This window comes from Bos grunniens, chromosome 15, assembly GCF_055505025.1.
Source record: "Bos grunniens cultivar Pamir isolate PY7600 chromosome 15, Bosgru_T2T1.0, whole genome shotgun sequence".
Classification (NCBI taxonomy): domain Eukaryota; kingdom Metazoa; phylum Chordata; class Mammalia; order Artiodactyla; family Bovidae; genus Bos; species Bos grunniens.
In genome coordinates, this window is record NC_141179.1 from 38,464,970 (window position 1) to 38,479,361 (window position 14,392).

At 39.0% G+C, this 14,392-nt stretch overlaps 1 long non-coding RNA gene across 2 annotated transcripts in view; it reads left to right on the forward strand.

Moving 5' to 3' along the window:
* The first annotated feature begins 9,536 nt into the window (after positions 1–9,536).
* The window catches only part of LOC147357693 (uncharacterized), a 49,975-nt gene continuing 45,119 nt past the window's right edge, over positions 9,537–14,392 (forward strand). The window contains exon 1 of one of the 2 annotated variants that reach the window (XR_015142035.1): positions 9,537–9,871. This is a non-coding gene — a long non-coding RNA (uncharacterized LOC147357693). The remainder of the gene's footprint in view (positions 9,872–14,392) is intronic. The other variant, XR_015142036.1, reaches the window with a different exon arrangement.

A 14,392-nucleotide genomic window follows, 5' to 3' on the forward strand; every position in this document is an offset into this window, starting at 1 on the left:
TTTTTCCCTAATCAAGGTAATGCAAACCTGATGAAAATTATTTAAGTATGTAGATTCACAACTTATTAATGTTAGAAGAGGTCTGATCTCACTTGATGTGCTCATTTTATGGCTAAGGAAGTAGGCATTCAGACAGGGAAATGAAAAGCATGACCCTCTTTCACCTCATCCATGTATTTTTTTAATCCAAACTGTTTATTGGGATGGTTCCTCATTCATCCTGATTCAGAGTGCTTTTAGTGTTTCCATCTGAAGGAACATCCTTTTGTAAGCCTTGTTTTTCCTGCTGTGGGTGGTGGAGTCTTGCTGACTTTGCCAGAGTCCTAGTTAGCACATGGCTAACCATCGTGGTGATCTTCACAGCATTCTGGGCATTTCATATCCATGAGGTAAGAACTGCGACTCTGTACCAGGTGCTTCTTTTTATGTATTCTCTTCTGAAGAGGGATGAAGGGGCTTCTTTGTAAGAGGCACATTCTTGTCAGGAGGTCATCAGACCATCTCTTATTCTTTTTACTCGCACCCAATAATTTATACTATGCTTTATAGTTCATATGAGTGACTGAACTGAACTGAACTTACAGTTCATAAAGTTGTTTTCATACTGTCAGCGCTTGACTCTTTTCAGCCAATTAACTGGTAAAAGTAAAATACTGCAATTTTAGAAAAATATAAATTAACATGAATTTAGTAAGTAATCCATAATGGACAATATTTCTTTTTTGGAACTACATTGTAACAGACTATTGATCTACTATAGTGAGAAGGCCTTCTCTCTGATCAGTCAGTGGTGAGCTACTAACTTAAAATGTTAGAATTCACTTATGGTTTAAGATAGCAACTGAGCATACTTATTTCTTTACAAATGCCACTGAAATAACCATAAGGATAGAAAAAGGGATAAAGGCATTGATGATGGGGTTGGAGGGATATATTAGTGAATCAGCTACTTCCAGGTTCTAAAAGATGGAATGTAAATGGGATAATATTGAAAGAACCACAGATAGGACCATGCATAGACAAAGCCTGAGGTAGAGATGGGAGCTCATTCTTCACAGCTGATTATGGAAAAAGCAAGTAGTGAAGGAGAGTAGTACATAAGGACAGCAAGAGTGGAAAGAAATCATGTTGATGCTCCTGTCCCCACCCTGCTTTCCCTTCTTGTTTGTGCAGTTATAGAATGTGCTCCCAGTGCTAAAGTAAATGTCTAAATAAATTGAGTACTATGTCTGGGAGCTAGTGGTGCTCCTGTATAGGGATTGGAGCTGTCGATTGGCAGCCCCTTAATTTGGTCTGATTTTGGACCTAAAGTTCTACATAATCCAAATGATTAATCAGGTGGGAGGGCAAATTTCAGTCAACCAAGTGATGACTGGGGAGACATCAGCAAAAGGGCTAGTGTTAAGAATTGAAAATATTTAACTATAGTACTAAGACTAAAACAAAGGCTGGAATAAGTGCAACAAAATAATATGTAAAAGTTTATACTCTGACAGTGTGGAAATAATGTATCTTAACAAAAATAAATGAGAGAAAAAAAGGTGGAAAGTAGAATAAATCTCATTGCTTCATGTATAATACTTAGAAGTCAAAGGATATAATTTGACAAATCAAGTAGTAAATGTGTGAGTAAATTTAAGAGTACAAAAGTAAATGGTAGTAATACTGCTTAAAATTGGGTCCTGGAGGACATGGAAGAAGAAAATGTCCATCCTAATTTATTATTCTTAGAAGAGAAGCAGATATTATCCAAACATATTATAAAAAGGTAGAAGCATAAAGATGACCACTAAATCAAAAATACAAGCCCACACACACAAAAAAAATACAAGGCTTCCTAAATGTCAGAACTAAAATTAATATTTTAATAAAGAACAGATTATATGAGAGAACTAAATAGGCTTATCTTACCTATTAAAACCATATTCAAATTGGATCACAGAGATAACTTGATGATATAGTTATGTTGTATATGAGAGACATCTAAAAAAATGATAAAAAGTTAAGAATATAAGGATGAGTAAGGTCATACCAGGCAAATGCAAATAGAAAGCATGACTCATGATCTTAATAAAACGAGGTAGAATTCAAGGCAGAAAGCATAAGCAAGACAAAGAAATTCACTCTTTAATTCTAAAGACTCTGATTCTAGAAGAAGTTATAATAATTATGAATAACTGTTGCACCAAAAAGCAGCATCTTTCATGAAGCAACGATGGCAAGAGGTACAAGGAAAAATGTATGGATGTATAGTAATACTAAGAAACTAACTCACTTCTCTCAACCTAAGACAAAACAAGTGGATCTCAAAAAGTGAAGATAAAGAAGACCTATGCTAAGAATCCCCTGGTTGTTCAGTGGTTAGGGCTCCACTCTTCCACTGCGGGGAGCACAGGTTCAACCCTTTGTTGGGGAACTAAGATCCTGCGTGCCCTAAGTGAGGCAAAAAAAAATAAAGTCGTCTGTACTCCATAATCAGTAAGGTAGAACTGAGGAAAACACATCAAATTTTATATCTGATAATAGAGCATGCCATTTTTATACATGTTGATGAAAATTGACCATGCAATGGATCAAAAGTTGAACTTTGAAAAATTTCAGAAGTATAAATATTACAGATTTCATTATTTGAACATAAGATAATAAGAATGGGTATTAATAACAGAATAATAAAACCAAAAACCAAGATTGCCTTCATATCTTGAAATTAAAATTGTAAAATAATCATTGGACAAGGGGAAAATGCAAACAATAATTGGAGAATTTCTAGAAAACATGATAAAAACATCAGAATCTATGGAATACAGCTGCAGTTGTCTTCAGAAGAAAATTCATGGCCCTATGTACTTGTTTAAATGAAAAAATAAATCTTGAGGATGAGCTAGGCATGCTTTTTTTTAAATTAGAAAAACAGCAGACCAAAGGAAAGTAGAAGGAAGAAATGACGAATTCTGGATAAACAGGAATTAATGAGTTAGACAATAGAAAATAAGACCAACAGGGTGTATCCTTTTTTAAAAAATCCATATGCTAAATCAGGGGTCAACAGTTTTATACTTCACAGGTGAAATCTGGCCCACCATCTGTTTTGTATGACCCCAAGTTAATGGTTTTTACACTTTTACATGCATGGTTAAAAAAAAGAATGGCTGAATGAGGGGAGTTAGGGTAAATGGATCAATATGTGATAAAGCAATATAGGAAAATGTAAATTCTAGCATCTAGATTGTTTAAGGGTATTTCTTCTATAATTCTTTCATCTTTTCTGTTTGAAATTTTTGATAATAAAATATTGGGAGGAACACTACAAACAAAATAATATTTTGTGATAAATGAAAATTTTCTGCATTTCAAATTTAATGTTCATAAAGTTATATCTCTTTCCAGAAAGAGAATTTTAATCATCGTAAGAAATTGATTTGTAGAACTCAATGCAAAGAAGTTTGAAGACCTGAATGAAATGGATAATCTCCATGAAAACATAATTTACCAAAGTCTAGTTTTCATAAGAGAAAAAGTTGCCAAAGATGACCTTCAGAAAACTATTTGAGTTCTTCTAGAGCATAGAATGAAGAAGGAAATGGCAACCCACTCTAGTATTCTTGCCTGGAGAATTCCATGGACAGAGGAGCCTGGCAGGCTACAGTCCATGGGTTGCACAAATCAGACACAACTTAGTGATTAGAGAGAGTGAGAGAGAGCAGAGAAATGAAAAGGAAATTTTTTTTTTTTGGCTGCTCCACTTAGCATATGGAGTCTTAGTTTCCAGATCAGGGATCAACCTGTGTCCCTTGCATTGGAAGCACAGAGTCTCTGAATCACTGGACCACCAGGGAAGTCCCCTGGATGTCAATTTAAATGTTCTAAATAAGTTATGCAGAAGGAAATGGCAACCCACTCCAGTGTTCTTGCCTGGCGAATCCCAGAGACAGAGGAGCCTGGTGGGAGGCCGTCTGTGGGGTCGCACAGAGTCGGACACGACTGAAGTGACTTAGCAGCAGCAGCACCAAGTAAGTTATTAAGAAAGGATCCAGTAGTACACTTAAAAATTAATACATTCCAATTAAGTCGTTACTCTGGGAATATATAATGGTTACAATATTAGAAAATGTTATTATTAATCATTTACAGAGAAAACTCATATGGACAAGCTCATACATACTGAAAAGACATTTGACAAAATTTAGCATTGAGTGAAATACAAATTGATAGAATGAATACATCAATATATACATATATACACCTCTAGGGGACTTCCCTGGTGGTACAGTGGTTAAGACTCTGAGCATAATGCAATGGTGGAGGTTCACTATCTAGTCAGGGAACTGAGATCCCACATGCTTCATGGTGTGACACACACAAAAAACCTATATATATATACCCACACATGCAAACAACATATATATACTATATATATATATATATAGCAAATAGTATATACATTATATATATATAAGTATAATGTGTATTATATATGTTGTTGTTCAGTTGCGCAGTTGTGTCTGACTCTTTGCAACCCCATGGACTGCAGCATGCCAGGCCTCCCTGTCCCTCATCATGTATTATATACACACATTCCAAAACTGATGTGAAAATATTGGAGGGATTCCCGTAAAGTTACAAACAAGAAAATGAGTCCACTTTCACCATTCTGTTTTCACATTGTATTGGAGGTGTTCGCTAGCACAGTAACAACATTAGATTAAGAGACTTTGAGAGAGTAAAACTTTTTATTTGCAGATAATATGACTGTATTCCTGTACAATCTATGAAAAGAAATAGAAAGTAAGATTATTTAATGAAGTAATAGGATATTTGCTGACAAAGGTTCCTATCATCAAAGCTATGATTTTTCCAGTAATCATGTACAGGTGTGAGAATTGGACTAGAAGGAAGGCTGAGCGCCGAAGAATTGATGCTTTTGCACTGTGGTGTTGGAGAAGATTCTTCAGAGTCCCTTGGACAGCAAGGAGATCAAACCAGTCAATCCTAAAGGAACTCAATCCTGAATATTCATCGGAAGGACTGATGCTGAAGCTGAATCTCCAATACTTTGGCCACTTGATGCAAAGAGCTGATTCATTGGAAAAGACCCTGATGCTGGAAAAGATTGAGGGAAGGAGAAGGGGGCAACAGAGGATGAAATGGATGATATCACCGACTCAATGGACATGAGTTTGAGCAAACTCCAGGAGATACTGAAGGACCAGGAATCCTGGTATGCTGTAGTCCATAGGGTCACAAAGAGTCAGCATGACTTAGCAGAATATAAGATTTACATATAAAAAAATCAATAGCTGTTATATATTACAGCAACAATTAGTAGATATATGGAAGAAAAAGTACTATTTTTCAATTTCAAAAAAAAATAAAATACTTGGAATAAACATAATAAACATAAATACTGGAGTGGATAGCCTTTCCCTCCTCTAGGGGATCTTCCCAACCCAGGGATCAAACCCAGGTCTCCCACATTGCAGGCAGACTCTTTACTAGCTGAGCCACCAGGGAAGCCCCTTAGAAACAACAAGAACATGCAAAAGATGAGTGGGGAAAACATTAAAACATTCTTGAAGGAGCTGTCAGGGAGAAAGAAATTTTCCTGTACATTTCTACATTCCTCTTGTATATCTAAGAATTAAATTGAGAGATTAACAAAAAATCAAACAATTTAAAAACATATATATATGGATGGGAGGGGCCTCAGAACACTGAGTATTGCCAAAATGGCTGAAGCCCTCAGGTTAAATACCTTTCTCAGCTAAAGACAGAAGAGGATGATCAAGGTGGGAAAAAGTCAGTTCTGGGAGTTTACCAAGAAAAGCACAATAAACAGGCGAGTGTGGGGCAGATTTAAGTCGTTGACTTCTCCCAAGAGTTTCTGGAGCTTTGTTCATTTTCTGGTACAGAGACACCCTTAAAACTGGAGTTTTCCCTAAACAGTGTAAACTTCACTGAGGTTTTAGAGATTTCCCCAAGTCTGCTGTTTCTCTGAAAATAATCAGCTTAAAACAATATGTCATAGAGATGAATTTTAGGGTGGTAAATTCTGCTGTCCTACAGAGCTAATGAGGAGACTTTGACAACTGAATAAACATGTTCTTGGATAAGAAGACAACACAAAGATGTTGGTTCTCCCTAGGCTAAGGTGTGAATTTAATGAAACCGTGTAGTTTCTTTTATTTTTTTTTTCCATAAAACTAGACAAGCTGTTTCTAAAATTCACATAAAAAGGTAAAAGAATAGCCACAAATAATACCAGTGTGGGGGTTTTACCCCATCAGGTTTTGAAATATACTTTTGAGTTTGGCTAATTAAAATAGTTGTCATGGCATGGATAGAGTTGAAAAGAAAGAAATTCAAGTACATAAAAGAATAATCAAGTCAGTGGAGTAAAGATGGACGTTTTAGTAAATGGTACGACTACTTTTAGTCATTTGGTAACCAGTTAAAACATTTGAACCCATATCCCATGGCATATGCTTGATATTACTACTATAGACTGAAAAAAATGGACAGTCTAAATGTTGAGGATTATGCTTTATTTGGGGTATTACTGAGGATTTAAGCCTTAGATACAGCCTCTTGGAGATAAGGGAGAAGGCAGGATATATTGGAGTTTGCAAAAAGCAAGCAAACAGAAACTCAGTGGTCGAACATTGAACTATTACTGCTAATTAAGGAAAAAGCAGACTTCTGAAGTTAATGAGTTTAGCACTTTTCTGTGTATGGATAGATGCACGTCTGGGCCTATTTAAACTCTTCCTTTGACATGCACCTTAACTCTCTATAGCCAGTATCCTGTTTTTTCTCCATTTAGGGTGTGCACAGTGGTGGTGGTGGGTGGGGGTGGGGTGGGGGGTGGGATAGCTGCTGCAATGGCTGAAGGTTGAATGGCTGTTGCCTCCTTCGTTTACATTCTGTAAACTTTTTTTTTGTTTTGTTTAACATGATTTATCCTGGTGATCTCTCCATATTGCTACATATAAAACTTTTTTATTCTTTATATAGCCTTACATATTCTATTGCAGGATATACTATAGAAACATAAAACACAAAATAAAAACAACAACATAAATCCACTACAAGGCAAACAATAGTATAAGTGGAAACAAGCTGGGAAGAAATAGGCAAATCTTATTGCCAACAAATGGCTAATCTCCCTAATATAAGAACACTGAAGGAAAAGTTTTAATAAATGCATTAGAAAACATTGGTCAGAAAAAAAGAAAAGAAAATGAAGTTGCTCAGTCGTGTCCAATTCTTTGCAACCCCATGGACCCTACCAGGTTCCTCCGTCCATGAGATTTTCCAGGCAAGAGTATTGGAGTGGGTTGCCATTTCCTTCTCCAGGAGATCTTCCCGACCCAGGATTGAACCCAGGTCTCCTGCATTGTAGGCGGACACTTTACTGTCTGAGCCACCAGGGAAGCGTTGGTCAAAGGGCCAGTTATGACAGTTCACATAACATACACCACATTGTAAACATCTAAAAGATAACTAAACCTCACTCAAAAAAAGAAATGCAAATGTAAACTTTACTAAGATAACATATCTCATTTATCATATAGCAAAAATCATAGAACTGTTAGGGGAAACACACTGACTGAAACTGCCCACCTGGCCAGCCACCATGGTAACCATTTGCTTGAGTTATTATGACAGGAGGCCCTTGTAAGGATCACGGAATTAACAAGTCACCAAAAACCGGCAGAATTCAGGAAAGGTCAAAAGGAGACATCTCATGTCCGACCACCAAACAGAATTCTCACTCTCATTCATCTTGGCTGAGCAATGCCTGTACCACCAGGAAGGACCCTGAGTCAGAATAATTGGCCAAAGACAATCTGGAAACTAATCCATTATCATAAAACCTGATGCTGTGAGCCATGTGGCAGAGCAGCTCTTCTGGGTTCCCTTATGCGTCTGCTCTCCACCTGGACACCCTTTCCCAATAAAATCTCTTGCTTTTTCAGTGCATGTGTCCCCTTGGACAATACATTTACGAGTGCTCGCTCTTGGGCCCTGGAAGGCATCCCGCTTCCTGCAATAGAACTTGACAATAATCTCTATTGAGAAGGTAGTGCTGAAACATGCCCTTTCATACGTGGGTGATGAAATTACAAATTCACACACATTTCCTCTGGAAGGGAATTTGGCATTATCTATCAAATAATAGATGTATTTTGCTTTAGAACAGTTCTAATTCTTAGAATCTCTCCTGCAGATACACTTGAACACTTAAGAAGAGACATAAGTGCCAGGTTATTCACTGATGTGTTATTTGTAATAGCAAAAGGGAACAAAAAAGGTCAATGTAACAATACATATCTATCAACAGAGGAATAGTATAGCCTGTAATAGGATATACTATTATAGTAGTAATAACTTTATAGTCAGGAAGTTTTCTTTGGAGTGATCTGTAGAGAGCTCCAGGATAAATCACATTAAAAAAAAAAACAAGGAACAGCAACATACAGAACGTGGTAGCCAACCTCCGAAAATACCCTCAGTGACCCTCACCTGGTCTAATAACCTTGTTAATCACAGCTGGTCAGTGGGAGGGATAGAACGTGATGAAAGTGGTGGTGTATAAATTCTAAGGCTTGTCTAAAAGCATTGCAGCTTTTCACCTTGGTTTCTCTGACTGAGGAAGCCAGCCACCACGCCATGACGACACTCAAGCAAGTCCTGGGGAGAGGCCCATGTGGAGAGAAATTGAGGCCTCCCACCAACAGCCAAAGAATTGATGCCTTTGAACTGTGGTGGTAGAGAAGACTCTTGAGAGTCCCTTGGACAGCAAGGAGATCCAACCAGTCAATTCTAAAGGAGACCAGTCCTGAATATTCTTTGGAAGGACTGATGCTGAAGCTGAAACTCCAATACTTAGGCCACCTGATGTGAAGAACTGACTCCTTGGAAAAGACCCTGATGCTGGGAAAGATTGAAGGCAGGAGGAGAAGGGGATGACAGAGGATGAGATGGCTGGATGGCATCACTGACTCAATGGACATGAGTTTGAGCAAGCTCCAGGAATTGGTGATGGACAGGGAAGCCTGGCGTGCTGCAGTCCATGGGGTCGAAAAGAGTGGGACGCAACTGAGTGACTGAACTGAACTGACCAGTTGCCCAAATCAACTTGCCAACCTGCCAACCACGCAAGTGAGCCAACTTTAAGGAAATAAATTCTCCTTAAACCTTGAGATGCCTGCAGACCTAGCTATCATCTAATTACGAACCCAGGAGAGAGATCCTGAGCCATTTCTAAATTCCTGATTCAAAAACTCGCAATAAATATAGTATCTGGTTTTCATCCACAGTTCCCTGGCTCACAGTTCCCAAAGCCTTGAAGGTTTCCTAAACAACAGGATCAGTGGGAGCAAGTTTTGTTACAGTATTTTGTCTGTTGTCCTCAATTCCTAAAAAAACTCTTCAGAGGCATAAAGGCAAAATGGGTGTCTTGTTATTCATAACAAGCGTTTTTCCACAACAATTGGGTTTATGTTAATGAGGTGATTTTGGACCGCACCTAAGGACTGGGGCTGGTTATCAGGGAACCAAGTTGATTAGAGGGTTGAAACTTCAGCCCCGCCCCCTGGTTACCTAGAAGGAGACAGATTCTGGAGATTGAGTTAATCACCAGTGCCTACAGATTTGATCAACCACACCTGTGTAGTGAAGCCTCCATTAAAAACCCAGAAGGCAGGGTTTCGAAGACTTCCCGGTTGGTAAAGCAGAATGTCTCTAACGGGCTGCTGTACCAGGCTCCAAACTCCAAGAGGACTGAATTTCCTTTGTTGCCCTACGAATCTCTTCATCTGGCTGTTGGCTCCTATGTTTTAATATCTTCAGTAAAAAGCTACTCCGTATGGTGAGTAAATTGGTTTTCTAAGTTCTGTGAGCTGGTCTAGCAAATTGAATCCAAGGAGAGGGTTGTGGGAGTCTGGTTTATAGCTGGTTGGTGAGAAGTACAGGTAACAACGTGGACTTGAGACTGGCATCTGAGGGGGAGAGCTGTTTTGTGGGACTGAGCGCTCAGCTTGTGGGATTTGATGCTATCTCTGGGTAAACAGTGTCTGAGTTGAATTGTAGGACACTCAGGTGCTCTTGGAGAATTGCTCATTGGTGATGTGGGGGAAACCACACTCCTACATAGAAGTTTGTTCCAGAATTTTTTTTTTAGGTTTGATTTAAATAAAACAAGTTTGACATTAAAAATCTAGATTTCTTGTAATATGTTTTTAAAAAATCTAGATTTCTTGTGATATCCATATTTTCAGCTTTTCTTTAAAAAAAGAAGTGACATTTCCATCAATGCTGGGCTGGCATTTTGAATAGCAAAAAACAATTAGAGCTGAACTGTGTTTTTTTACATGATATATACACATGTACTACACAAAGTCCACACCATCGAAGTTCATGTCATTATTTGAACGTTCTGTCTGATCTCATGGGTATTTGAACATGTCCCCCGCACCCAACCTTTAAACATTTAAAGAAAGCTTCCACTTTGGTTCCCCTGTGAATCTTTGCTTCTCCCGGCTAAAATATCATAGGTTCTTTATCTGATTTGGCTCTTATCACTCTTCTCTGGACTTTTAATTTACCAGTGTTCCATTTATTTTATCTGGCTCTTTCAGAATGGGGTGGATGCAGACAGTATATTTTGAGGAATGCAAGTTAAGACACTTTTTGCTTTTTTATTTTTTTCCTTAACCAGAGGAACATAGGTAATTGACAACAGCTTCCAGGGCTGTTATCATGAGAGGGCTTATTAAATCAGCCCTTCTCCATTTTTCTGAAAGCAGTTATTTGAACTTAAATGCAATGAATCATACTAAGTCTTCTTAATGGTGGATATTTTATATCTTTTTGGATCTTCTTTGTCTTCATTCAGGCTGATGATACTGAAACACCTATTAAGGGAAAACAGATCGAGACAAAGCGTTAGCAACCAGATCTCCACTTACACTGTCTGTCTTCCTGATGACATTTAACTGCGAATATCCTCTTTAAAAGCTTTCCTTTGAAAAAGCAAGGACCGCCCTCCCCCCGCCTCCCCGCCCCCTGCCAGCTGGGACTTTTGACTATGTGTGAAGCCTCAAGAGATTTTAAAGTGTGTCTGGGACCCTGAACTTGGGGATCATTTCCAAGCTGAAACTGGTGACAGCAGAATTTGATGCTGTTCTCTGAAAATGCAATGAAAGTGTTAGTCACTCAGTTGTGGCCGACTCTTTGCAACCCCACGGACTGTAGCCCACCAGGCTCCTCTGTCCCTGGGATTCTCCAGGCAAGAATACTGGAGTGGGTTGCCATTTCCTTCTCCAGGGAATCTTCCCGACCCAGAGATGAACCTTGGTCTCCTGCATTGCAGGCAGATTCTGTACCACCTGAGCTGATGGGGAAAAATGCAGTAGAAATTTGTGTATCGATAGTATGTGACAATAGTGCCAAACTTTCTATTTTGAATAATTTAATTCTTTATCTCAGTTCTTTGGGATTTCCTATCAGACAGTAATATCGTCTGTAAATAATGACTGGTATGTTTTGTCCTTTCCAATTTTAATGGATTTTATTTCTTACTGTTTTGGTTAGAACCTCCAGTAGAGTGCTGATGAAAAGTGATGGTGAGCATTCTTGTCTGTTTGAGGGAATGACTGACATTTCATTGTTAAATATGGGACACTGTCATTTCTTTTATGCATACCCCCCAAACTTACGTTTTAGGTTGATATTTTTTCCCTCTCTTCCATTCATCCATTCTTTTTTCATTCCTCTTCTTTTTCTTAAATGATTGACTTTTATTATTTTTTGCATTTATCGAGGTAGTAATTCTTTCTTCTCCTTTAATTGGTTAAAGTGCTTAATTACATTAATAAAAAATTTTTTTGAGGGGGTGCACCAAGCAGCTTGTGGGATCTTAGTTCCCTGAGTAGAGACTGAACCCTGAGCCCATGGCACTCATAACCACTGGACTGCCAGGGAACTTCCCAAATTTTCTGATGTTAATCCTTCTGTGCATAATAGCCCTCTTGGCCTAACTGCCTCCCAAAGGCCCACTTCCAAACATCATCTCACTGGGGATTAGGTTTCAACATATGAATTAGACCCATTGCAATGACCTTTTAGTCCAGCATCTCTTATCTGATAGTTCCTTACTAGTCCAAATTCTTAAGGAGGAATGTGATGGAGTAAAGCTTAATCTATGGGTTAGAATTTGGGTTTGGTGTAAATTCTTGGATCAGTCAACTGTGGCCAGAGGTCATATGGTTCCAAAAAGGTGGTCTAAACCACTGGAGACAATGTTTTCCAGAAAGGAAAGGTAGGCAATCAGACCTTTCTCTTTTCTATCTCTCATTCAATCCCTAAATTGTCTCAGTGTTGTCTTCAGAAGGTTAAGGCGTTGCAGGTATTACTGTCTACCTTTTCCTGCCAAGTTCAGCTATAACAGGTGGACCTTTACAGGCAAACTCTGTCCTGTCCATTTCTGAAATCGATGTATTCAGTGTAAGCGGTATTCAGTGTAATCGATGTATACAGTGTAAGTGTCCAATGTCTGCCAGCAGATGGGGTCTAGAAATTAGTCTGGCACACATAAGCAGAAAGTGTTTGTGTCTACAATATTGGTTTCCCCTCACCACTTACTAGGTCTTTTTTTTTTTTTATAGCCATAGTTAGCATATTTGTTTCATATGTGCAACATAACGATTACATATTTGTATAAGTGCAAGATAATCATCACATCAACCAGGGGAATGACCACAGTCTAACTTTTTCCTCCCAGAAGTCTCCTTACATACTGCAAATAATATGATTCAGTCAGTTCAGTTCAGTCGCTCAGTCGTGTCTGAATCTTTGCGACCCTATGGACCGCAGCACGTCAGGCCTCCCTGTCCATCACCAACTCCCGGAGTTCACCCAAACCCATGTCCATTGAGTCGGTGGTGCCATCCAACCATCTCATCCTCTGTTGTCCCCTTCCCCTCCCACCTTCAGTCTTTCCCACCATCAGGGTCTTTTCCAAGGAGTCAGTTCTTCCCATCAGGTGGCCAAAGTATTGGAGTTCCAGCTTCAGCATCAGTCCTTCCAATAATCTGGACTGATTTCCTTTAGGATTAACTGATTTGATCTTCTTGCAGTCCAAGGGACTCTCAAGAGTCTTCTCCAACACCACAGTTCAAAAGCATCAATTCTTCGGCACTCAGCTTTCTATATAGTTCAACTCTCAAATCCATGTGTGACTACTGGAAAAACCATAGCTTGGATTAGACAGACCTTTGTTGGCAAAGTAATATCTGTGTTTTTTAATATGCTAAGTTGGTCATAGGTTTTCTTCCAAGGAGCAAATGCCTTTTGATTTCATGGCTGTAGTCACCATCTGCAGTGATTTTGGAGCCTAAAAAAGTCTGACACTGTTTCCACTCTTTTCCCATCTATTTGCCATGAAGTGATGGGACTGGATGCCATGATCTTAGTTTTCTGAATGTTGAGCTTTAAGCCAACTTTTTCACTGTCCTTTCACTTTCATCAAGAGGCTCTTTAGTTCTTCTTTACTTTCTGCCATAAGGGTGGTGTCATCTGCATGTCTGAGGTTATTGATTTTCTCCCAGCAATCTTGATTCCAGCTTGTGCTTCTTCCAGCCCAGCATTTCTCATGATGTACTCTGCATATAAGTTAAATAAGCAGGGTGACAATATACAGCCTTGACTTAACTCCTTTCCCTACTTGGAACCAGTCTGTTGTTTCATGTCCAGTTCTAACTGCTGCTTCCTGACCTACATGCAGATTTCTCAAGAGGCAAGTCAGGTGATCTGCTATTCCCATCTCTTTAAGAATTTCCCAGAGTTTGTTGTGGTGTACACAGTCAAAAGCTTTGGTATAGTCAATAAAGCAGATGTTTTTCTGGAACTCTTGCTTTTTCGATGATCCAACGGATGTTGGCAATTTGATCTCTGGTTCTTCTGCCTTTTCTAAATCCATGTGGTTGCCCATGATCAAATGAGCATGAACTTGAGCATATCGACAAGGGATTTTTGTCAGTGACATCTCTGTGTAGCATTTGAGCTGCAACTCCAGTGAGTGTCCTGCCATGTGCACATACTTATCTCTGCTCCTGGGCTGTCCAGTACTTGTAGAAGAAACAGGAGATTCACCTTGTTGGTGTTGAAAATATTTGTTGAATGAGTGAATTAATAATGGATAAACAGTGCTGAGCAGCATCCCTCTTAATGGGAAAGATTATGGACATGAAAAATGTTTCCTGATAAGTGACTCCTGAGAGTCCTGGTTCCCAGAACGGAACAGTGCCAGGAGGTATCAGGCATCGTAATCTCGGCTGCTCTTAACACTCAAGTGGAGGACACCGGAGCCCAGAGGAGGGGTTTGGGACAG